The sequence below is a fragment of the Cebus imitator genome, unplaced genomic scaffold, assembly GCF_001604975.1.
Source record: "Cebus imitator isolate Cc_AM_T3 unplaced genomic scaffold, Cebus_imitator-1.0 Scaffold317, whole genome shotgun sequence".
NCBI classification, from domain to species: domain Eukaryota; kingdom Metazoa; phylum Chordata; class Mammalia; order Primates; family Cebidae; genus Cebus; species Cebus imitator.
The window spans coordinates 652287-677279 of record NW_016107632.1 but is presented as its reverse complement, the minus strand read 5'-3'; the positions used below and the strand labels follow the sequence as shown (position 1 = coordinate 677279).

The following is a 24993-nucleotide window of genomic DNA, read 5'->3' as shown; positions in this document are numbered from 1 at the left end:
TGGTTGCGCATTGGCCCCAGGTAGCCAAGGCCGAAGCAGGGACACTGCAGAGGGCTGTACTTCAGGCGGGAGATGAGGGTGACTTGGGCCAGGGAGGTGTATTGGCAGGCTTTGAGAAATAGGTGAGTCTGAGTCTCTGTTGCTTACATTCTCTATAACTCTGGCTGAGTTACTTTATCTTATTACACTTTAATTTTCTTGACTCTGCAATGGAAATAAGAATACTGAAACTTCCTGGGGAGGCTGCAAGGTGGTAGCCAAGCATCAGCCTGCTTGCAAAGCAGCACTCCGGCACGCTGTGGGGGCTGGAGGTGTGTGCATGGCCCTTTCCATCCTATCTCACTGGAACCGTCTTAAGCTGCTGAGGCTGAAACGTAAAGATACCGGCAGCTTCTTGCTGCACAGACTTCCCTGGCGTTGGCAGCCGAAGATATCTTTAGAAATCTTCTAACCCATTCTTGGTTATTATTTGCAATCCAGGGTCCAAAGTGATGAGTTTTCCCATTTTCCTCACAATTCATCCAGCTGTGTGTCATGTCTCCTGGCCCCCTTGGATTTGTGGAGAGATGGGGGTGATTTGTAGATCCATGTTGAGGAAAACTGGATTATGGAGTGATTAATTAAAAGAGCGCTCCATCGGTCTATTAAAATCCTCATCATTTGGGGCTCTTGGAGTTCAAGTTAATCGTAGCCAAGGGAGAGGAACGGCAGGAGAAAATTAAAATTCCTGCCCATTTATGTAAGCAGGGGATGCATACCTGTCGTCTCATGATCGACTCTCACAGGTTCCCTAGGCATGTTGAAGTGAGGTAATTAAGTGCATCCTATTGCTCTGTGGAATGTATGAAACTTTTATTTGCAAAGTACCTTATTTGTAACTCTGTTTGCTTATATGATAAAAATTAGCCTTACTGTTTTCCAGTGTTCCTGATGAGAGGCCGCGTTTCATCTTTGGTGTTCTTCCTGAGCTTTAGCATTGACCCCCTGCAGAGAGGTCTCCTGCTGGCCTCTGCTTCCCTCACCTGCCCCTTTAGCACTGCTGAGGGTGCAATGACGGGGCGTCTTGGCATGGTTTGGATGTAGCCTGCACTGACTTGAAACATAGGCATGTCATTTGCCTGAGGTTACTGGCCTTTTTATTTCATAGAAGGCAAAGATAATTGATAGAATTTGCTGGTGTGGCAGGGGTGTTAGTACGTCGTCTGCTCTGTGAAAGTGCGGCTGGAGACTTTGATTCAGCCGCACTGGGCCATCCTGGTTGTGGTACTGCCCTGAGGGCTTTGCAGTATTGGCCTCATGTCTGGAGAGCAAGTCCCATGGCCACTGTGTGCATAGTCAGGCTCCTGAAGATGATCACTCACTTAAAGGGTTTCTGTTTCATTAATCCTTTGTGGTGATAACATTGTAACTTTTTTCCTGAATCACCCAGGCTTGACATGAGTGAAATATATTCTGTAGATGGGTCTTTTTCAAAATAAGATCCATGGGTTTGTATTCTGCATGTTTTAGGAGAGGGAACTGTTTAAACAAAACAATTTAAATTGGGGTTTATCTTTTGATGAATCTGAAAAACAAATGGCCATGATTCTTTGCTGTGATAATTTGCCATTGAAACATTTTCATGACTCGTGCTTTTTAACCTCACATCTCTTCTCCTTTAAAAAGGGTCAGGTTATTATCCACATTTGAGAAATCCAATTATAATTCTTATTTCTTTACCTTTCATTTCTCAAAATCCTTTCCAGGTGATGAGGTTTAGACCAGCCTTCCCACACAGATGCTCACCTTTTCTCTGAGTCCGCCAGCTGCTCATTTGGAGAGCTGGAGGTGACTTCGCCTGGGTGACTTAGTGCAGGGGTGCTAGGGGTACCAGGGCCCGCCGCAGGCTTTGAGCAGGTTGCTTGTTGAGCTGGACAGCGAGCCGAGCAGCATGTCGTGTGCGTAGACTTCTTTTTCGGCCCAGGGGGCTTGTAACGGTGTTCTGAAAACCTGGTACACAAGAAGGCATCTGGAACGTCAGACTCTCCATATGGGAGCCTGTCAGGGAATGTCATCGCATTTTGGCCTGGCATCCTCTGTGGCATCTTTATTGAAAAAAAAAAAAAAAAAAAAAAAAAAAAATATATATATATATATATATGTATCTCAAAAGCTACTTTTTAAACAGAAGAGGACAATTTGGAAGAATAACATTTATTCTTTGCAATCAGAAGGCTTAAAAAGTACATTAACATAAATACAAAGTGTATTAAACAAAATATAGTCAAATAAAAAGTACATTAACATATAAAATAAACCTTACTTCTTGCTTCTTTCCCTCTGTTGCTGGGTTTGCTGTCCACAGACTAGTGCAAAGCAAGGCAGGTGTGAGGGAGAAGCATATGCTTATGTTAAGATCTCTGTCAAAACTAACAGGAGCAGAGGGAATGAAAATATCCATATGAATTTTTTTTTCCAGAATTTAAAGCAATATCTAGTTGACGATTCAGATGAAAACGTCTCAGTCCCTTATGAATGGGAGATTTAGCAAAGCTTTCCCAGAGGAAAGAAAACATCATTTGTGTGACATGGCTCTGCTTCACTGAAATGAGCAGAACATGGCTGTTAAGTCTAGGAGGGTGGGTCAGGCCACAGGATAGAGTAAGAGCATACTCTTCAGGCCCCACATGGCAGAGACTGGGCATGACTTGTGCACTGATAAGCTCTGGGTCTTATCTGTGTCTCTTCTGGCTCTGGAATATAGTATATTTCTCAGTTAAGCCTCTGTTTCCTTATCTGAAAGCTGGCATGGTAATGGCAGTCTTGCAGGATTGTTAGAATGTTCAAATGAGAAAGTATATCATAGTTTGCTCTGCTGTTTGCGCCGTAGAAGCTGCAGATGGTTGAGATTTTGGTCAAGAAAGACTTTTCTTTCGTCTGAGCTGACTTGGGCCCAAATATTCTGAAAAATATGGCAATCATGCTGGGTCCAAAAGGCTGTAGGATTCTGTCTTTTACTTCAACATAAACCTGTTTTAATGGCCTTCTGGAAATTGTTGCAGAAATAAGAGCATGTTAACGTGGGTGGACACAATTTGGAGTGCTTGATTAACTCAGCAATTAATAAAAATGGAGAGGTGACAATTGGTGTTACCAAGCTACCATTGCAACCCATGCACTTGGCCTCTCTCCACGCAAGCAGATTGGTGGAGAAGCCACCCATGGGGAAGAACATCAGAATTCAGGAGAGTAAAGCTGGTTGGGAAAAAGGTACTTGGAACAAAAAGCAGGGTGTCAAGATGAGCTGGTTGCTTATTGCATTCATTTAATCGCAGATACTTACTGAGTAATTCTCATGTACCAGATCCAGTGCCAGGAGCCAAAGATACCTACATGGATTAGACATAGCCTCCTCTTTAAGGAGGCTTGTGCTATTGTGGAGGTAATGGACAGATAAACAACACATTCTAATACACTGTGGCAAGTACAGGATAGATGTGTTTCAAGTCACGGTGAACAAAAGAAAGAGTGATTAATCAATTATGTTTTTTCAGAATCAGAGTCTTTCTCTGTCCCCCAGGCTGGAGTGCAGTGGCGTGATCTCAGCTCACTGCAGCCTCCGCCTCCTGGGTCCAAGCAATGCCACCACGCCCTGCTAGTTTTTGTATTTTAGTAGAGACGGGGTTTCACCATGTTGGCCAGGATGGTCTAGATCTCTTGACCTCGTGATTTCACCCGCCTCAGCCTCCCAAAGTGCTGGGATTACAGGCTGTGAGCCACTGCACCTGGCCAGTTAATTACCTTTATGAAAAAGGAGAGAACAGTATTGCCTTTGAAGAAAAGGTGATTTGAGCCAGACTGGGCAGAGTAAGTTGCTAAGAAAAGACGTTCAGGCACAGAGGACTGGAGGAGCAAAGGCAGGGGGTTCTAAAATGAAGAGTGGATTTGCAGTCGTTTAGTGGGAGGACTAGACATAGAGACTGGATTTGAAGTCTCCTCTGCCACTTACTAGCTGGGTGGCTGTGGACAAGTCAGTAAGCTGTCCTGTGAATGGTTTCATCATCTGTCAAATGGAGATGAAGGATCTGTGTCTCATGGGGGTATGGGAGGATTCCATGGTAGTCTAGTGTACTTGGCATGTAGCTACCCCTCCTGAATGGTCAGCGTCCTGAGGCATCCCATGTTCTTCCATGTGCTGTATATAAGAAGAAGAGAAGCTAGGAGTAGAAATGTCACTACGGCCCAGAATTGAAAGCATCTGAATGTCATGCTTCCTGAGGACATCTCTGCAAACATTTACCCTCAGTCTTTTAAAACCATATCTTAAGCTATCAAACACTCTGATCCTATTAAACACAGCCACCCATTGGTGATCCCAGTGACAAGCAATTGAATGTTAGTTCTGGAGCCTTTCCTGGGTGATGGCCTGGAGAGACCACTCTTTTAAGGATTAGATTAAGAGATGGAGGTAAATGCTCATTGAGTATTGGGAAGAGCTGAGTTCAGCATTGAATTTGATCTGGGGTTCAGATTCTGACCTTACCTTTGTTTGCCGCTTGACCTTAGGTGAGGCACTTCATCAGGTTCATGTTTAGTTTCTACATCCATGAAGTTAATGTATTTATGTATTGAGATGTAACATTTTCTCTGAGAAGCTGGGATTGAAAATTCCGTTGAGGAAAGGAATTGACTTCCTTTAGGAAACAAGTTTGGTAAGCTAGAACAGTGTCAGATAGAAATATGATGTAAGCTACATATGTAATTTAAAATATTTTAGTAGCCACATTTTTAAAAAGGTAAAAAGAAATAGGTAAAGTTAATTTAATAATATATTGTATTGGCTGGGCATGGTGGCCCAGGCCTGTAATCCCAGCGCTTTGGGTGGCCGAGGTGGACCAATTACCTGAGGTCAGGAGTTTGAGATCAGCCTTCCCAACATGGTAAAACCCCATCTCTACTAAAAATATGAAAAATTAACCAGGCATGGGGACAGGCGCCTGTAATCCCAGCTACTTAGGAGGCTGAGGCAGGAGAATTGCTTGAACCCAGGAGGCAGAGGTTGCAGTGAGATTACGCCACAGCACTTCAGCCTGGGTGATAACAGAGAAACTCCGTCTCTAAAAAAGATGTTGTATTTAGCCCAGCATAGCCAAAAAATATATATATATAAGTTCATATGTTACATTCTTTATTCCATACTGTCTTTGGACTCTGGTATGTATTTTATTTTGTTTTTATTTTTGAGATGCAGTCTCTGTTTCTGAGGCTGGAGCGCAGTGGCAAGATCTCGGCTTACTGCAGCCTCTGCCTCCCGGGTTCAAGCGATTCCCGTGCCTCAGCCTCCCAAGTAGCTGGGACTAGAGGTGTGCACAACCACGCCGGGCTAATTTTCGTATTTTTATAGAGACAGGGTTTCACCATGTTGTCCAGGCTGGTCTCGAACTCCTGACCTCAAGTGATCCACCCACCTCGGCCTCCCAAAGTGCTGAGATTACAGGCGTGAGCCCCTGTGTCTGGCCTGTATTTTAATTTATAGCAAAGCTCAATTCAGAGCAGCCACATTTGAAGTATTCAGTAGTATTTTCCGAGATAATCGTGTTGCATCCTTCCAGAATTCTAAGAAGTAATCATTGCTCCCATTTTGAAAATGGGAAAACTGAGGCACAGAGAGATGAAGTAACTTGCCCAAAGTCGTACAATGAAGGTTTGAACCCGGATCATTTGTCTCCAGAGCTCTGCTGTGCTAGTTTCTTAAAAAGTTTTGGAAAAAAAGTTTTTTTGGAGGAGACTTTAGGCTTCCATTTGGCATTTATACCTGAAGTGGAAGGATCATATTGACGAGACTGCAACAGAATTACAATAAAATTATATGGCAGATGCACTGCCTGGGACACCATTATCATACATAGCAGGACCTCAGTAAATGGTATTCTTTACCTTTTCTTCAGGCCCGTAAAATAAGCTTTTTAAAAAAAGGGACTTTCTTAGTTTTGGTTGCATCCAGATCTACTCCTGATACATAGAAGATGCTCAGTAAATACTCGTGGAAGGCAGGGAAGATGCTTTCGGGTCACTGGGTATAATGATCACTCTGAGTTGTTGGAGCACCTGCGCATACAGTGGTACCTTTAGATGGTGGGTTTGTAAATACAGCCCTGGGTGGAAGGGGGCGTATGTGGAGAGATGACCAGAGTGTTCCGATCTGAAGTTCTTGCCCTAAGCCGAGGACAGTCACAAAGGCCAGTTTATGTGTCCCACGCCAATGCTATTTTTTTAAGTACATTTTTATTTTATTAATTTTTTTATTTTACTTCAATTTCTGGGGTACACATGCAGAACGTGCAGGTTTGTTACATAGGCATGCATGTGCCATGGTAGTTTGCTGCACCTGTCAACCCATCATCTAGGTTTTAAGCCCTGCATGCATTAGTTATTTGTCCTAATGCTGTCCGTCCCCTTGCTCCCCACCCCTCGACAGGCCCCGGTGTGTGATGTTCCCCTCCCTGTGTCCATGTGTTCTCATTGCTCAAATCCCACTTGTGAGAACATGCAGTGTTTGGTTTTCTGTTCCTGTGTTAGTTTGCTTTTAAATAGAAGTATAGCATATTATACCAGCAGCAAAGCACAGAAAGCATAAGTGTGCAGCTTGATGGATTTTCACAAAGGTGACACATCAGTATCCCCAGCTCCCAGAACAAGAAATAGGACATTACCAGTGCCCCAAGTGCATCCTCCCCCTCTCTCATCACTGCCCCCTGTGCCTCCAAGGGTGTCTGCTCTCCTGATTTGTGACTTCATAGATTACCTTCGTGGGCTCCCACTTTTGAGCAAATCCTAATGGTGGGAGTTATCATGGGGACTGGTATGGGGGTCCAGTTAGCTTCAGTCCTGTTTTATCCCCAGGACTGGGGTTCTAACCTGGTTCCTGTGTTCATGGCACAGATGATAAACTGCAGCCTGCAGAGGCTGTGTGTCCTGCTGGCTAGAGAACAGATCAGTGATTCAGACGCAGAGATGTCATGCTCCAAGCCTTGCATTCTTGACCATCCTGTATGTTTTCTTCTGTGACGTTTTGTTCTGAAATCCCAAGATCGGGATGTTTGGGTTGAGATCTTTGGACTGAGCTCTATCTGGGAGTGGCTGCTGGAAAAGTATGGAGGAAGAACCCAGGCCCAGTTGCAGCACGCTCCTGCCCCCGGGCACTGAAGGCTGCACCTCATCTATCAGAAGTGACTTGGCTAGCAGAGCCCATCGGGTGGGCTGCCAGAGGTGTCAGGGTGTGGAACAGGCAGGCTTCTCATTGCCCTGTGTTTCTCACCTCCACTTGCTGCTGACAAGCACTCTCAGGTGCTGGGGAGGGAAACTTTCAATTAAATGAAGTCAGGCGGCCTACTCCCACCACAGTGAAAATGCCCTGTGCTGCCATGTGTGAGCTAGATTCATCGGTCACCTGCTCTGCGGCAGGGGTCATGGCTGGAGCTGCTGCCTGTCGGTTGCTGTGGATTTTAGCGCCAGTCTCGGCTCAGGGGATGCAGCAGGCATGGTAGGCTGGGGAGGGCGGTCTCTGCTCAGCCTGGAGTCCCCTGGCGCGGTTGGAGATGGGCGTGTATGTTCATGAGGAGCTTTGCTGTCTCTGTGGCATAGTCCTCTGCTCCCACAGTTCCCCAGTCAAGAGGGACAGGTGGTGGCTGTCATTTTGCAGTTGGCCCTGGCCACAGAGAGATTTGCCAACAATTCTAGGATGGAGACACCCCCAGCTTCCTTGGCCCAGAGAATGCAGCTTGACCCATAAAGCTGCAAGCAGGCAGTTCCCCCAGCCTGGCTTTCTCTCCAGAATGGTGGGGGTGGGCTGTGGGCAGAGATACATATTATTTTGCGAGGGTAAGTGCCCTGGGTCTGAAATTTAACTCAAAAGCCAAAATAAAATTGCCCCTCTGGAGGCAAGTGTTCTTATAAAAATGAAGCCAGTAATATTTACTATAATACCAGTGAGTGAGTTGTTGAGCAGCTTGTCCTTTGCTGGCCGCTGGGTCTAACCTCATAGATGGAGCGGTGTCGCTCTGGAGCTGGACTGCCTAGGGTGAATCCTGTATTCTCTGCTTAGTCATGTGATCTTGGACGTTTTTCAACTTTGCTGACCTTCTGTAATATGGGGCTTGCAATCGTTCCTACCTTTTAGAGATGTGTTAATTATTAATCCATGTAAAGCACTTGGAATAGTGTCTGACAGGCCATTGGCTCCATACACATGTATGCAATGTTGGTGGCGTCAGTTACAGTCCTCTGACTAATCTCTTGTGGTGGGTACTTTATTATTTCATGAATAACAGACAAGGAAACTGAGGCACAAGCAGGCTAAGTTACTGGCCTGAAGTTTCACAACCAGTAAGTACCAAGGTGGAATTTGAACCCAGGGCTACCTGACTCCATACTTTTCAATGATTGTTGGGTGGAAGTAGTGTCTTGCCCAAGATTTACCACCTAAAAGTGAAATAGATTTCAAAAAAGATGCTCCCAAACTCTAACGCTTCCAGTAAAAACAGGACAACTATTTATTTTATAATCCATTTAAAATAATCAACATAGCTGCAGTTCATTGAGCAAATTGCTCCGTTTCAGCTTCCACATGTACATTGCTTTTCTGTTTGGGTCATGCCCTGAGACCTTTGTGAAAAAGTTCTGAGGTAGGATCAAAGCGGAGGCTGATGTGCTCCTGGAGGAGGAGGTGTCCTGGGGAGTGAGGACAGTTGCAGTAGCCTCTTAGAGAAGTAAAAGCCCGATGACCAGCTTTCTGCCCTTTGTCTGCACAGGGTTTCCTTAAGGTGAGGTGTGCCTGTGACCCTGGCCCGCTGTGTCCATCTAACCTCAGCATGTCTTATGTCCTGTCCTCGGATTCAGGCGGGCCATGACAAAGGACAGAGTCAGCCAGGAAAGCGGAGGTTTTGTATTTGACAGAGGGAGGATGCAAAGAGTGGCCTGTGGAAATAATGTACCATTTTCTCATTTAAGTTCCCGGAGCGGAGAGGCAGGAGAATAGAGGAGCAGAGGAGAAGAATAAAGGAAGAGGGAGGGAGGGAGGAAGGGAGGGAGAATACAGTGGGGTGGGGAGGAATGACGAAGTATCAGGGTTGAGAGGTGAGAGGAGAAGGGATGGAGCCTCGTGGAGGAGGAGGAAGAGGAGGAGGAGGGAAGTAAATCTGGTGACTTGGCGCTTGGCTTCTTGTGACATGGAGGGAGGGCAGGGCAGAACCAGGTGGGAGGCAGATCCTAGGCCTGGTGGAAATGAGGAGGAGGAAGGATGTGTGATGCAGGCAGCAGACAGTGGGAGGGTAAAGAATGGCACATGAATCTGAGAAAGGATCATACAAGTTTTAGTGCCAGAATTGGCGATGGGGCGTTGTGGACGGGCGCACGGAGGCATGTGGTTGGCCCCTGGTCAGTGGCAGTTCCCTGTGCTCCGTGGTTGTGACATGCTGCCTCCCGGGTTGGTGAAGAGGCTGGACTCCAGGCAGACGAGCAACCTGAGCACCACCTGCTCTGTGGTTCCACCCGTCCTGTCGCCTGCGTGTACCTCAGCTTCCCGGAAGGCCCCAGGAGGGACATGGCCTTCAGGGCTTTCAGCTGGGTGCAGGAAGTGCTCTATCTGACACCGTTTAGAACAGAGTATACAGATAACTCCACAGCATGTCTCATTAGGCCAGGAACGCTCCAGCTAATCCAGGCGTGCCTTTGTCGTGCGCTGCTCGTGCCAGGGGGGTTAAAAAAAGAAATACGCCTGATCTAAGGGCCTTTTGTGGGCAGGGCGGGACACAAAGTCAGGCTGCCCAGGAGTGAGGTGATGTGCTCTTTGGAGGCCAGATTCCCCAGCTCCAGATCCTCTGGCCAAGTCTGTGCCCTCCTCCGGGGCCTCCCTCTTGCTGGGGGTGGCTCGGGCAGAGGTGAGTGGGCATGCTTTCTGGTAAGAGGATCCAATTTTAATGTTAAGAGGCTTGTTTGTGTGTTTTCCCAGCTAGGTCAATTCCATGGCTTTTTTTCTTTTTTTTGAGACGGAATTTCACTCTTGGCACCCAGGCTGGAGTGCAGTGGCATGAACTTGGCTCACTGCAACCTCTGCCTCCCAGGTTCAAGCAATTCTCCTGCCTCAGCCTCCTGAGTAGCTGGGATTACAGGTGTCCAACACCACGCCCAGCTAATTTTTTGTATTTTTAATAGATATGAAGTTTTGCCATGTTGGCCAGGCTGGTTTCCAAATCGTGACCTCAGATGATCCACCTGCCTCGGCCTCCCAAAGTGCTGGGATTACCGGCGTGAGTCACCGCACCCAGCCATGGCTCTTTACCATGCTCCAAATTCACTTCGTTTCTGGCTCTTCCTGCCAGTGTGCTCCGTAAGACCAGCTCCCAGGGAGCTGGGGCCAGCCCTCAGGATGCCCTGCACTTAGCGTTCAATCTGTGCATTCTGTGGAATTTGCTTCGTAGCTGTAGAAACTCAGGTTCAAGGGCATAAAGAATGGGCCCACAGCTTGTGTGTAGCTGCTGGTGGTGTTGGTGATGATGGGGCTAGCAATGATGATGGTGGTGATGAAGACGGATACAGCTGCTGTGCATTTTCTCAGGAGCTGTGCTAAATTCTTTGACGGCAAGAGCGTGCTAGTAGCAATGGTAATAATGGATAGCATTTACTGAGTGTCTACCCCGTGCCATGGAAGGTTCTGAGCACTTCTGGTAAACTCGACCTGAGAAGGATTCTGTGAAGTGGATCCCAGTATGCCCATTTCACAGCACAAGCAATGAAGTTAGTGTCACATCAGCATCTGCATTCTTACTGCTAAGCTGAGTTGCCACAGGACAATCAAGACAGCTTGCTCTGCATGGAATGACGGGCCTCGATGGGTGGGTGAGTGAGTATCTGAAAGGTTGACATCAGGGCATGCTCTATTCTAGTTTCTTCAACCACCACCCCCACCTCCTGTCACCCCAGTCCCTCTTTCCTTTCACCAATACTGTTTTCTTTTGTTGATTTAGAAATAGACTTGACTTCCTGGTGCTGAGACCCTTTAGATGACTTCACATTAATCACCATTGCTAATTAGCTATGAACTTTAGTTCAAGGCTCTGACCTTGAAATTTTTTTTTCTTGAAGATCATCAATTAACTTTATTTACTTCATTATGGATTAGTAATCATGAGTTGAATATTTCCATTTGTTCTGTAGGTTACCAGTGTGGTTCATGCAGTGAAAAAATCAAGTGTTTCAGGGACAAGGTGTAGAGAGAAAGAAAAGAGGAGAGAATGAGGGAAGAAAGAGGGGTGTGTGTGTGTATTTGTGTGTATGTGTGGATGTGTGTGTATGTGTGTGTGTGTGTATGTGTGTGGATGTGTGTGTATGTGTGGATGTGTGTGTGTGTGTGGATGTGTGTATGTGTGTGGATGTGTGTATGTGTGTGTATGTGTGTGTATGTGTGGATGTGTGTGTGTGTGTGGATGTGTGTGGATGTGTGGATGTGTGTGCGCGCACTTATGAGCCCACAGGGAAAGGAGGTTGGTAGTAGTGATGTTTAGATTAACCTTTAAATAAGAAGCTTAAAATGAAGGGTAAAGGTCTGGTACCAGATGCTCTAAAGCCATCTGCTATTTACCTGGACAGATTTGATACCTCTCCTCTCTCCTCTAATAGCACCTCTGTCTGACTTCAGTCCTGGTACTTACCTGGGTATATGGTAATGTGGCCATTTCCGTGTCCTTCCAGATGGAGTACCTGCCAGGCTCAGCCTGCGTCTTTTGTATCCTCCTTACCTGACACGGAGCTGGCACACAATATGCGCTCATTAAGTGCTTACCGAAATGACCCAGCATAAAAGCTTTCTGAGACAGGAGCTTTATTTCACTCTGCCTGCTTTGTGGTCTAGATACCCCAGGTATTCCTATTCTGATTTCTGTTGGTGCTGTACACCTGGATCAGGCTTAAAATGAATATAAATATACTTTAATTTGAACTAATGGGATGTATGGAAGCCACTGCCCATCTCATTAATTTGTTTGTGCCATGAAATAAATGTTTTAAGCTGCTCCTGAGTGCAGAGCATTCTGTTAGTAGGTGGAATACAAAGTTTTAAAAGAGACGAGGGGTGTGGGCTGTGACCCCAGACCTTCTGAGTTCAATTCTAGACCAGACCCTGCTCTGGCTATAGTGGGTCATAGCTCAGATTCTGGATCTGGGTTTGAATCCACACTCTACCACATACAAGCCTTGTGCCCTTATGAAAATGATGATTTAATCTCTGTATGCCTCAGTTTTCCCTCCTTTTTAAAAAAATCGTACTTTAAGTTCTGGGGTACATGTGCAGATGTTGCAGGATTGTTGCATAGGTATACACATGCCATGGTGGTTTGCTGCCTCCATCCCCCCCGTCATCTCCATCAGGCATTTCTGCCAGTGTTACTGCTCCCCAACCTCCCCACTGACCACTATCCCCCCCCTTAGCCCCCCACCTCCCAACAGACCTCAGTGTGTGATGTGTCCATGTGTTCTCATTGTTCAACACCCGTCTATGAGTGAGAACATGTGGTATTTGGTTTTCTGTTCTTGTGTAAGTTTGCTGAGAATGATGGTTTCCAGATTCATCCATGTCCCTACAAAGGACATGAACTCATTGTTTTTTATGGCTGCATAGCGTTCCATGGCGTATGTGTGCCACATTTTCTTTGTCCAGTCTATCATTGGTGGGCATTTGGGTTGGTTCCAGGTATTTGCTATTGTAAACAGTGCCACAGTGAACATTCGTGTGCATGTGTCTTTATCATATGTGTCTTTATAATCCTTTGGATATATACCCAGTAATGGGATTGCTGGGTCAAATGATATTTCTAGTTCTAGATCCCTGAGGAATCACCACACTGTCTTCCACAATGGTTGAACTAATTTATACTCCCACCAACAGTATAAAAGCGTTCCTATTTCTCCACATCCTCTCCCGCATCTGTTGTCTCCAGATTTTTTAATGATCGCCGTTCTTACTGGTGTGAGATGGTGTCTCAGTCTTACTGGTGTGAGATGGTGTCTCAGAAATGGTTTGTATTTCTCTAATGACCAATGATGATGAGCATTTTTTCACATTTGTTGGCCTCATATATGTCTTCTTTTGAAAAGTGTCTGTTCATACCCTTCACCCACTCTTGGATGGGGTTGTTTGTTTTTTTCTTGTAAATCTGCTTTAGTTCTTTGTAGATTCTGGGTATTAGCTGTTTGTCAGATGGGTAGCTTTCAAAAATTTTTTCCCATTCTGTTGGTTGCCCGTTCACTCTAATGATTTTTTTTTTTTTCCGCTTTGCAGAAGTTCTTAAGATTAATTAGATCCCATTTGTCTATTTTGGCTTTTGTTGCCTTTAATTTTGATGTTTTAGTCATGAAGTCCTTGCCCATGCCTATGTCCTGAATGGTTTTGCCTAGGTTTTCTTCTAGGGCTTTTATGGTGTTGGGACTTATGTTTAAGTCTTTAATCCATCTGGAGTTAATTTTTGTGTAAGGTGTAAGGAAGGGGTCCAGTTTCAGCTTTCTGCACATGGCTAGCCAGTTTTCCCAGCACCATTTATTAAACAGGGAATTCTTTACCCCTTGCTTGTTTTTGTCAGATTTGTCAAAGATCAGATGGTTATAGCTGTGTGGTGTTACTTCCAATGGTCTATATCTCTGTTTTGGTACCAGTACCATGCTGTTTTGCTTACTGTAGCCTTGTAGTATAGTTCGAAGTCAGGTAGCGTGATGCCTCCAGTTTTTTTCTTTTTGCTTAGAGTTGGCTTGGCTATGGGGGCTCTTTGGCTCTTTTTTGGTTCCATGTGAAGTTTAAGGTGTTTTTTTCCAGTTCTGTGAAGAAGGTAAATGGGAGCTTGATGGGGATAGCATTGAATCTATAAATTACTTTGGGCAGTATGGCCATTTTCATGATATTGATTCTAACTATGAGCATGGAATGTTTTTCCATCTGTTTATGTCAGTTTTCCCTATTTTAAAATGGGACAGGCAGGGTGTGGTGGCTCATGCCTGAAATCCCAGCACTTTGAGAGGCAGAGGTGGGCAGATCACCTGCGGTCAGCAGTTCAAAACAGACTGGTCAACATCGGGAAACCCTATCTCTACTAAAAATACAAAAATTAGCTGGGTGAGGTGGTGTGTGCCTATAATCCCAGCTACTCGGGAGGCTGAGGCTGGAGAATTGCTGGAACCCGGTAGGTGGACGTTGCAGTGAGCTGAGATTTTGCCATTGCTCTCCAGCCTGGGCAACAGAGCAAGACTGTCTCCCCCCAAAAAAAAAAAAAAATTGGGGACAGTCATGGGGTTGTTGTGAGGTTAAGGTTGTTGTGGGGATAAAGTGAGTTTGTCTGTAAAGCACTTGGTACCATGTTGATATCTGTCACTGGCATTATTTGTTGTTAATGAAGATTTAGTGACTTCATATGTAAAACCCAGCTCAACTGTGTCAGTACCTGTCTTCACAGAATTGTCCGAAGGCTGCTGGAACAAACTGGGTGTCTCAAAACAACGATGAGACGATAACATCTCTTGATCCCAGAAGCCGGAGGTGTGTCGGCAGGGCCATGCTCTCTGAAACCTGTGGGGTGTGCCTCCTGGCCTCTGCCTGGCTTCTCGGGGTTTGCCAGCTCTCTTTGGCCCTGTGGCTTGTAGATGCATCACTCTGAGCCCCTGTCGTCACTGGAGTTCTTTCTGTATGTCTCATCACACGACCATCGTCTTATAAAGACACCAGTCAGACTACATTCAGGGTCCACCCTTCTCCAGTATGACCTCATCCTAACTGAATTTCATCTGCAGTGAACTTGTGTCCAAATAAGGCCACGTTCTGAGTGGGGTTCGGACTTCAATGCTTCTTTCTGGGGGATACACAAGTCAACTCATAACTAGGATGAAATGCGAGACTCCACATGAAGCCGTGAACACAGAACGTAAAACAGAGCCATGCCATCCACATTACGATCCATGACTGTTGTTGCTTCCCTGTCTTCCTGATGATGGGCCTTTGTGGAGTGGCTTTGGGCAGTTCTCTAAACATGTTTTAATTTCCATTTCCCATCTTTTCATGGTGAAGTGGCTCGTCTTCCAGGGCCACTGAGTTACGTAGTTTTCCTGGTCTGCATTGCCTTGTCTCTGAAATGGGGAGAGAGGAGAACCACCTCCCAGAAGGGACCCCCTTCCCAGGATGACATGAGGGTGCACACGTATGTGCTGGTGGTCTGGACGTGTGAGTGCTTCCCACGGTGGCTGCCCTTCCTTTGCTGCCTGGTGTTTTCTCAGCCAGTGAGGACAAATGACTTTTGTAGTTCCCCTGCAAACACCACTGCACAGACCAAAGGAGGCTCCTCTTTTCCTTCCCATGGGGTTGCGAAGTTCAGAGGCACATCCAGATGTGAGCAGGCTTCAATTTCCTAGACCCCTGGTTTGCTTTGCAGTCAGAATGGAAAATGCATTTTTTTTTTTTTTTTTTCATTTGGGAGCTGAACACATTTGCTAAAGAGAAGTCTAGATATCTATGGAAACAGTCCTAATTTTAGCCTTGCCACACTTAATGCCAACTTGGAGAGTGCTGTTTTGGGTCAGGGCCCGGGGAGTAGGGAAGGTGAGTAGGCCTGCAGGGATCAGATCAAGCATGGAGTAGCCAGCTGAAAGACCAGAGGAGGATGCAGTGGAAAGCTTAAGTGGATCCAAAGGCGTTGGCTTCAGGGGTAAAAGAGGGCCAGAATGATGAGCATTGATCAGAACGTTGGATTTCAGGGATTTCAGGTGAAAGGGTCTCCCCCTGTTCCCCCTTTCGCTCTGCCTGTCTACATTCTGTTCCCTTTTGGAGCCTGGTTCATGACCCTTCTTTACACATCCCCACCTTTGGAATCAGCCTGTCCTGCCCTGAATGCCTGGCACCTTACAATTCTGTTGAAATACTAGTGGCTCTCCGTTTAGTTGTGCCATTAATCTGTGAACCTTGCAACTCCCCTCCCATTTAGTTGTGAGCCCTTGAAGGTCATTATCGTGTCTATGTGCTGTGCTTGCCGTAGACATACAGAAAATGCATGATGAGTGGGATTTGACATGATTGATGATTTCTGGATGACCAAACCAGGGGCTAGGGGATCACTAGAAAGGGACATCAGATGAAGGAGTTTAATAAGATGGACAGAAACGTTTTTGATGGGAGTAATCTACCTGTTTGGAGGAATGGAAATTGCCTGTAATTCAAGTAGGGACATGCTAGGGAGGACGACGGGCAAGAGGAGGGCACGGTGTGGCAGGTGCTGGCTGGGATGGTGAGGGGAGGAGTGGACAGTAATCTTTTTAGGCCACGTGGGGAAGCATCACCTAAGCTCATTTGAGCCACGTCCTCCCCACCAGGTGAACTCCTAGCAGGAATCCTTGTAGATCAGACACAGGCAGAACCTTGGACATCATCTCGTCTTGAAGTGTGATATTCAAGGCAGGCATTTTTACATTAAAACTTGGCTATTTATTTTAGTTCGTGAATAGAAACCATATATAACCCGCATTCCAAACATGTCATTTCTCAGGTGTTGCTGCTTCCAGTGAGGCAGGCCATGGTAGTCATTTCCCTCTCAGTCCCGTGGATGGCAGGGTGCCGTGCCCACACACCCATGCACATGTGAGACCTGTAATGAGCGAAAGGCCTGTTGTCACCATTTGGAACTGAGGCTTATGCAGATGGACGAGGTTGCTGGTATGAATTCTTGCACTGAATTTCCATATGCTTTGTATTCTTTTCAGCAGGATGAAACGCACCATGGTTGTGGGAAAATTGAGCGGGTAGTGTGCTGCGAGAGATTTCAGGGTGTGCAGCACTGATCCGGTTTGGCCCTTTCCTTTGAATGAGGAGGGAATTGGGCAAGGCGCGGGTCGACCAGGTGGCCCCGATAGATAGTGACTGCACTGGGACTTTGCCTGTGTCACCTCTTCTTGTCCAGCCATCCTGGCATACTAAATAGGACATAAGCTAGGTCCTACCAAAGACTTGGGCACTTTATTTAAGTTATCTCATGGAATCCTGCTAACAGTGTTGGGAAGCATGCACTATTTTTACTTACCAAACAAAAAAGGAGCGATCGGGACTAGAGGACTTGAAATAACTTTCTGAGGCCCAGCCTGCTGGTAAGAAGTAGATCCAGTGATTCAACGTGGCTCCATCCCATGACATTTAGCTGTCAGAGAGCTGCAAACCTATGAGACAGAGCTTTCAGATTTTGGAAATAGAAACGTAGGCACTTGCAGCCTCCTGGGAAAGCCCCTTGCCGTGAATTTATAGAACCAGCACGTCGCTCAGGCCGGCAGGTGAGTCCGAGGGCTGGGGAGGAGTTTTCTAGGCAGTGGGACACCTCCTTCTTAGGGGGGTTCCATTTGTCCAGGGCCAGCAAAAGGCTAGTTGGTCCCTCAGCTGAGTGAACAGCCCTAGCCCACAGGATGAGTCAGAGCAGAGTCCAGAATAGAAGCCAGAGGGCATGTGCACAAAGGCCTTATTTATCCCAGTCATTTGGATTTTAAGATTCCTGTTCATGATGATTAAGGTTTTATACATAGCACTGTTTGCTGACTGCTTTATGATCACTTATGAGTGTCACCTGGCAACAGCTGAGTTAGCCACACCCATCCACCGTTGGGTAGTTAACTCTGGGCCCACCCAGCGCCCAGTTCATTGCTTGTGCATTATCGAGCCTCCTCCCCACACCCTCATTCATTCATCTTTGCATCCATTCATTCGTTAGAGCCCTTTTATCAGACCCCGCCTTTGTGGGTGGCAAAGGTTGGCATTTCTTTTTCATTGCTGAGACCATGTAATGGGCTGGACGTGTTGGCGTTCTATTAGCATAAGCAATAATCACCTCCTTTAGTGAGACTGTAAGCCCCATGAGGGCAAGGCCTTTGTTCCTTTTGATGTCTCTGGTGCCTTGAAGAATGCCTAGTCCATAGTAGGTGCTCTGTGAACCATTTATTGAGGAAAAAAAGTGAATGGACTGAGTATCTGCTATGTTTGGCCCTGTGGGAGGTGCTTTCTATAAAAATCTTTCTAATCCTTGCAGCAATCCACCCTGCACCATAAGGGTGTCTGTCCCCCATTCTAGGGCTCCATCTGGTGAGTGTTTACCATAAGACTTATTGTGAGTGCTTGCATAGCAGATAATCCTCTTTATGACTGAATCATGTAGCTGTATCATCCTCATTTTACAAATGAGGAAATGAGGCCCAGAGAGGTGAAGTAACTAGCCCAAGGTCACACAGACCCTCGAGCTTCCAGCCACTCCTTCATCTCCACTATCAGCACTGTCCTATAGAACCTCCTGCAGGATGGAACTGCTCTCCGTCTGCACCATCCAATATAGTCACCGCTAGACATGGGTAGTTCCTGAGTACTTGAAAGGTAGCTGGTGCAACCGAGGAACTGAATTTTTGATGTTGTTTAATTTTAATTAGTTTCAATTTAAATAGCCATATGTGGGTAGTGACTCATACCCTGGGCAGTACAGCCCCCTATATGCTGAAGAATAATAACAGGCTGGGTACAGTGGCTCACACCTGTAATCCCAGCAGTTTGGGAGGGTGAGGCAGGAGGATTGCTTGAGCCCAGGAGCTCAAGACGAGCTTGGGCAACATGGTGAAACCCTATCTCTACTATAAATACAGAAATTAGCAGGGCATGGTGATGTGCGTCTGTAGTCCCAGCTACTTGGGAGGCTGAGATGGGAGGATCGCTTGAGCCTGGGAGGCACAGGTTGCAGTGAACTCAATCATGCCATTGCATTCCAGCCTGGATGACAGAGGGGAGACCCTGTCTCAAAAATAAATAAACGAAAGAATAACAGCTACATTGATTGAATGCTTACTATATACTAAGCATTTTTCAAATATTTTACATGTATTAAGTGATTCAGGTTAATCCTGACAACCACAAATGAATTAACAAGGGTCGGAAGTTAAATACCTCCTCCACTCCCAAGATTTTACAGCAAGATACTAGTGTAGCTGGATTCTCCCCAAGGATGAACTCTGCCCGGCCCAGAGTTTTAAACAATCTCCACATTTTTCTCCCTGTTTTCCCTGCTTACAGCGATGGATATCAACTTGGAAGACAAGATCTCATTGTTCCTAATATTTGTCAGTGCTACACACAATGCTGCCTGCTATACTCCTTGGTGAAGGGTCAACCTATATGCAGGCTTGTGAACTCACTGTTCCCACCAAATGACTCATTTAGGTTGAAAACATTTACTTGCACAAAGTGGAGTTGTGTCGGTGTCACGTTGAAAAGAAAATAGATGCCAGCCTTCCTTACCAGGATGTTCTGACGTGAAAACAAACAAAGGAAACAAAGTCCCTTCGAGGTCAGAGTGAGAAGAGAAGGTCCAGCTGACATTATCTGCAGTCTTGCTGGAGGGAGCACGCGGCTGCAGCTTGTGGGTATGGTGACGTTTTGCAGAGGCTCCCAGCTGTGCCTTCCCTTCTTGAGGATGGGTGAAGGGGAGTGGGTTCCGGGCTAGACTTGGGGCTATGGAGCGAAAGCAAAGGGAGCTTACCCTGCACAGATGTGGAAGCAGAGGTGACTGAATTCTTCTGTTCCACAGTAGAGGTCAGCAGAACTTTATGATAACAATGCATCCAGATGTGTTCTTTCTGCTGAGCTGGGCCTGACACCTGTGCCTATGGCTCTTTCAGAAACTGTGAACCAACCTGGGGGTGGGCTAGAGATCCAGGTCAGGAGCAGAAGTGGAATAAAGGTGATTGAGAAAGACATGTGAGAGAGTGAGTGAGTGAGAGAGACCTGCAGGGTGAAACCACATCAGGAATGCAGTCCAAATATAGGCAGTGTTTGTGAAACCCAGGGATGGCAGGCCAAGAGTGCTTTAGGTTCTGAGAGCAGGAATGGGGGAAATGTGGCCGTGGGCCTCTGGGGAAAGCCCTGTTCTATGGGCTTCGGCCACTGAAATCTACATTTGTCTTCTGCTGCTGTCTCAAGACAGTGATGCAGCCCGGCTGTCCATCTGGTGGCCATCCATCCATTCATCCAACCGTCAGTCCGGCATTTGACTCTCTATTCTATGCATGGTATTAGGGATAGTGTGGTAAACAGGGCACCATCCCTACCCTCAAGGAGCTTACAGTCTTGCCTGATAAAACATACATTTTTGAAACAAGTAAAGGAGTAAGACTTAGGTGTACTCCCAGACCACCTGCACCTTGCCCATGTAGCTTTCCCCAGCAACACGAAGCCAGCGTTGGTTCCTTTCCTTCCCTTCTTATCTTTATTATGTCTGTACTTAGTATCTGTATCATGCTTTGGGCTATTTATGTATACTCAGCATAGCACTTTCTTGCATCTTTATTGTAAATAACCTTCCAGAGCATAGGGGCCTCCATGTCTTTGCTGGGTCCCAGCTCCGTGGTAGGCAACTGATGGGGGCTCCAGGATTATTGAAGTTAATGGGAGCCCCTTAAACCTGCAAGGATCCCGAATAGTCATCAGTGGTCTGAAGGGTCTTCTTGACCTTCTCTACCTCCCAACTTTCTCCTGTCTCTGTCAGGTCAAGATCTACCTGCCTGGTAGGTTCTGTACAAGCCATAGCCAGGCAATGGAAGAAGAAAGGGGAGCTGCACCTCTCACTGGAGATGGAAGTTCACTGATGCTTTTCATAACTCCATGTGACTCATGTTCATCTGGAAGCATGGGAGGCATTAGTTAGGCCAGATGAACAGGTGTGGGATGCCACATACTGACTTTGCCTTCTAGTGAAACTGCATTCCAGTGGGAACATGCCCCGGACATTGGCCTCCTCAGAACCCTGGGTAACTTTTGGTGTCTTCCAGTTCAGGAACCACGATTTTCCATTTTTTGAAAATAAAAGTACTCCTGCCTCCTTGATATTTCTAATAAAGCTTACCTGAGCTTATAAGGACTCCTAGAAATGGGGATGGCATTGCCCAGGCATTGTGAGCTATCCCTTGGCCCCATCGAGAGGCAGGAGACTGTTGGGCAAGCCGAGCGTGCAGGGACCCCACCCTCTTGATTGCCAAAGGAAATGGAGACACCAGTGTTATTGAGCGCTACTCTGTGGCAAGCGCTTTGTCTCAATTACCTGATGAGGTTGGATCAACCTCTATTTCAGAAATGAGGGAAGTGGGCCGGGCGCGGTTGGCTCATGCTTGTAATCCCAGCACTCAGAGAGGCCGAGGTGAGTGGGTCACGAGGTCAGAAAATCAAGACCATCCTGGCCAACATGGTAAAACCTCATCTCTACTAAAAATACAAAATTAGCCGGGTGTGGTGGAGCGTGCCTATAGTCCCAGCTATTCAGTAGGCTGAGTCAGGAGAATCGCTTGAATCCAGGAGGCAGAGGCTGCAGTGAGCTGAGATCGTGCCACTGCACTCCAGCCTGGGCAGCAAAGCGAGACTCTGTCTCAAAAAGAATGAGGGAAGAGAGGCTTGCCAAGGTGGCACACCAGAGATCAAAGGGTGACTGAGTGGCAGAGTTGAGACTTGAACCCCATACCGTCGGCTTCTGTGTTCCTGTCTGCCCTGGTGCTGTGTGAGAGGTGGGAAGGATGAGTCCCTGCTGAGGCTCAGTATGGAGGAAATCACTTTCTGTAGCACATCCCTGTGCTTTCGGGCTGCTTAATTGACTTCTGTGCTTGAATTTTTTCATCTATGAACAAGTCTAATAATAATAAAATAGTAATTGGCCAAGCCCTTGGCCGGGACTCAGTTCATGCTACTTCTGATAGATACTAATATATAGGTATGGTAGGAATGTCAATCATCAATATTGTTTGACTTTTTATTTCTGGTAACAATTTTGACTACAGACTGCCTGTTTTTTATTAATAGATTTGTTAGGTTAATGAAAACATAGCTCTCTTAAAAACGTTTTATAACACCAAGTTCACAAACCAACATCATGGTGGTCCCTGAGGACATGTGACAGAGCTGGGATTTGAACCCAGGCCCGGCTGGCATCTGTGTCCCTACACTGAGGACCCGAGTGTCTGGCTGGCCCTCAGCTTTCTGTGGTCCTGGTGATTCTGCCCTGGCGGTCACAGTGTCAGGTACACCCACTTGGAGTGGGTTTATGATCCAGTTATGAAGGAGCCCAGGCCTCAGCACCGGAAAAGACGAGATTGCAGTGTTACCAAGGTCAGGAGCCTCTGTGCTCAGTGACTGCCATCAGTCCTCTTTCCTGGGAGGATCGCCTGGACCGTTCATGATGTTCAGATATAACCTCCCCCAGGAAGCCTTCCCTGAAGACATACACACCTCTATCACAGGTTCCCAGGTGGGGTGAATAGAGTCTTCCTTTGCTCCCATGGCACCTTACCGGATCTTTGGCAGCCTTTCCTATGGGGGTTTGTGTAACGTGTCTTAACCACTTGCTGTAAGCTCCCGAGGACAGAGGCTGTGTCTGTGTTAGGAATGTCTCTCTCTGTCTGGGTGCAATGGCTCACGCCTGTAATTTCAGCACTTTGGGAAGCTGAGGCAGGTGGATCATTCGAGGTCAGGAGTTTGAGACCAGCCTGGACAACATGGTGAAACCCTCTGTCTACTAAAAATACAAAAAAAAGAAAAAAAAAAAAAAAAAAAAAGAAATGAGGGCTTACAGGCATGGTGGCGTGCACCTGTAATCCCAGTTACTTTGGAGGCTGAGGCAGGAGAATCACTTGAACCGAGGAGATGGAGGAGAGCTGAAATCGCGCCACTGCACTCCAGCCTGGAAGACACAGTGAGACCTTGTCTCGAAAAGACAAAAAAAAGAAACGCCTGTTTCCCAAAATCCACTTCTCATCTACTGAGGACACAGAAATGGGCTCCTTCCCTGTCCCTTTCTAGGTCCATGTGGCTTATTCTGCTGAAGGGTGGTGAGCAGAAGTGAGTTGCGTAATCCCAGTTAAAGCATTTATTTGCTGGTGCAAGAGCTTCTGGGGCTGGCGCGATGTGCTGGGGGCAGGACTGAGGGGTGGTACCAAATGCTGCGTAGGAGAGTTCTCTGGATCTGACAGTCAAGTATCCTCATGGCAGCGTGGAGAGGCCGGACCTGTCTGCATGGCCATTCAGGGGGTGAGGAGCCTGAGGCTTGGTGAGGTTAATTGCTTGTCCAAGGGATCTTGTGCAAATTCCATGGCTTGTTCCATGACAATATGCTCCCATTGGCTGTTCCTGATTCCTTGTTGTTGCTGTTAATTGTAGGCTAAGGGTGTGTGCGTGTGCGTTTGTGTAGGTGGGTGACGAGGGAGTGAGGAACAGCTAGCCGAGTTGCAGGGCTTGGTCCTTTTGCAGAGTGGGTGTTAGCAAAGGCGGGCATGCTTAGCCCAGGTGGTGGCTGTGCTTGGCCACCAAGTTATCGGAGAGAGAAACGAGTTAGCTGTTATCTCCTCGCAGATGGCAGTTTTCCTTTAATGTGGAGCTTTGGAGAGAATACCAAGATGGGGCTGTGCTTACTAACCTCTTCCCCGCCACACAGATGGGAATAAGCGGGGTGGAAGAAAAGGAGGAACAAGAGAGGTATTCGAGGCAGAGGCTGCCTGGGTGATGCTGCTTCCTTACCTGCTGTCAGCCGAAGGGAACTTTGCCCTCCCTGAGATTCAGGGAGAGTGCCCAGGAGTGCTGGCCTCACGTGCCAGGGACCTTGCTGAGAGTGCATGGGTGTGTGGGTGAGGGTTGTAGCCGTGGTGGCAGTGCAGTAGGTCTTCAGAGAGACTTTAGGCTGGCTGGGTCCACAGAGTTCCCCATGCTGGCTCCTGCTTCCAGGCAGATGCACTATTCTAGTTGTTGTGGGCAGTAGGAGTTGGGGACTGGCCCAGGAGGTCAGGGTAGTGGCCTGGCAGTCTGCACGTGTTGGTCTTGCCCCCGCTTTGCCCTGGTGAGCGCTGAAGTCATGTTCATGTGGGCCAGGCATTCTCCTGAACACTGTTGCACGCCCATCCTCAGAAGATCCCCCCAACCACCTTCACCGCTCAGGACGCTGAGTGCCGGAGAAGCTGGTCACTCTCCTCCGCCCACACTTGCTGCTGAGTAGAGAATCCAGTGTGGAACCGGGACATTGTGACTCTGGAGTTCCTAACCACTAGGATTGCCCCTCCATTCACTTAAGTTCTCTTATTTTGCAAACAAAGACAGTGGGAGAAACAAATATTTATTTGAACATCTATTGTTTGCCAGGTGCTATGGTTAGATTGCGTACATTATCTCATTTAAGTCTTATTTCAAGCCCTGGGGTTAAGTACATCTTGTTGATTTAAAAAATTCAAAAAAGGCCGGGCATCGTGGCTCATGCCTGTGATCCTAACACTTTGGGAGGCCGAAGTGGGAGGGTCACTTCAGTCCAGGAGTTCAAGACCGGTCTGGGCAACATAGTAAGACCCTGTCTGTACAAAAAACGTTTTTTAGTTGAACAAAAAATTTGAACTTTTTAATATGTAAAGTACACATAAGGTTTTAACTTAACCATCCTAACTGTTTTGGGGTGGACAGTTCAGTAGTGTTAAGTATCTTCACACTGTAATGTAGCCAGTCTCCAGACCTGTTTGGATCTTGCAAAACTGAACTCGTGTACCCTTTGAACAAGAACTCCCTCTTCTCGCCTCCCCCCAGTCCCTGACAAGCGGCATTCTCTATGGGTTTGAGTCCTTCAGGTACCTTATGTGAGTGGAATTATACAGTATTTGTCCTTTCGTGACTGGCTTATTTCACTTAGCATGCGGTCCTCAAAGTTTACATCACATGGTGTAGCGTGTGGTGCTGTTTCCTTCTATTGTACATATATGCCACACAGCACGTTGGTTTGTTCAGTCATCTGTGGCTGGACATGTCCTTAATGAGCCATACATGTCATCATGAGTTGCTTCCAGCTCTTGGCTACACTTTGTTCATTTTATTAATCACTCAAGACCAAGGTAACACATCTGGATTTAAGCCCCAGCCTCTGTTGGATACCTGACTTCCGACTTCTTTTTACTACT

At 46.8% G+C, this 24993-nt stretch overlaps 1 protein-coding gene across 1 annotated transcript in view; it reads left to right on the top strand.

Annotated features, from left to right (window-relative positions):
* Positions 1–9711: 9711 nt before the first annotated feature.
* Positions 9712–24993, top strand: part of LARGE1 (LARGE xylosyl- and glucuronyltransferase 1) — a 568765-nt gene continuing 553483 nt past the window's right edge. Inside the window, exon 1 of the mRNA XM_017504007.2 lies at positions 9712–9917. The gene's annotated coding sequence lies outside the window, so the exon portion shown is untranslated. The remainder of the gene's footprint in view (positions 9918–24993) is intronic.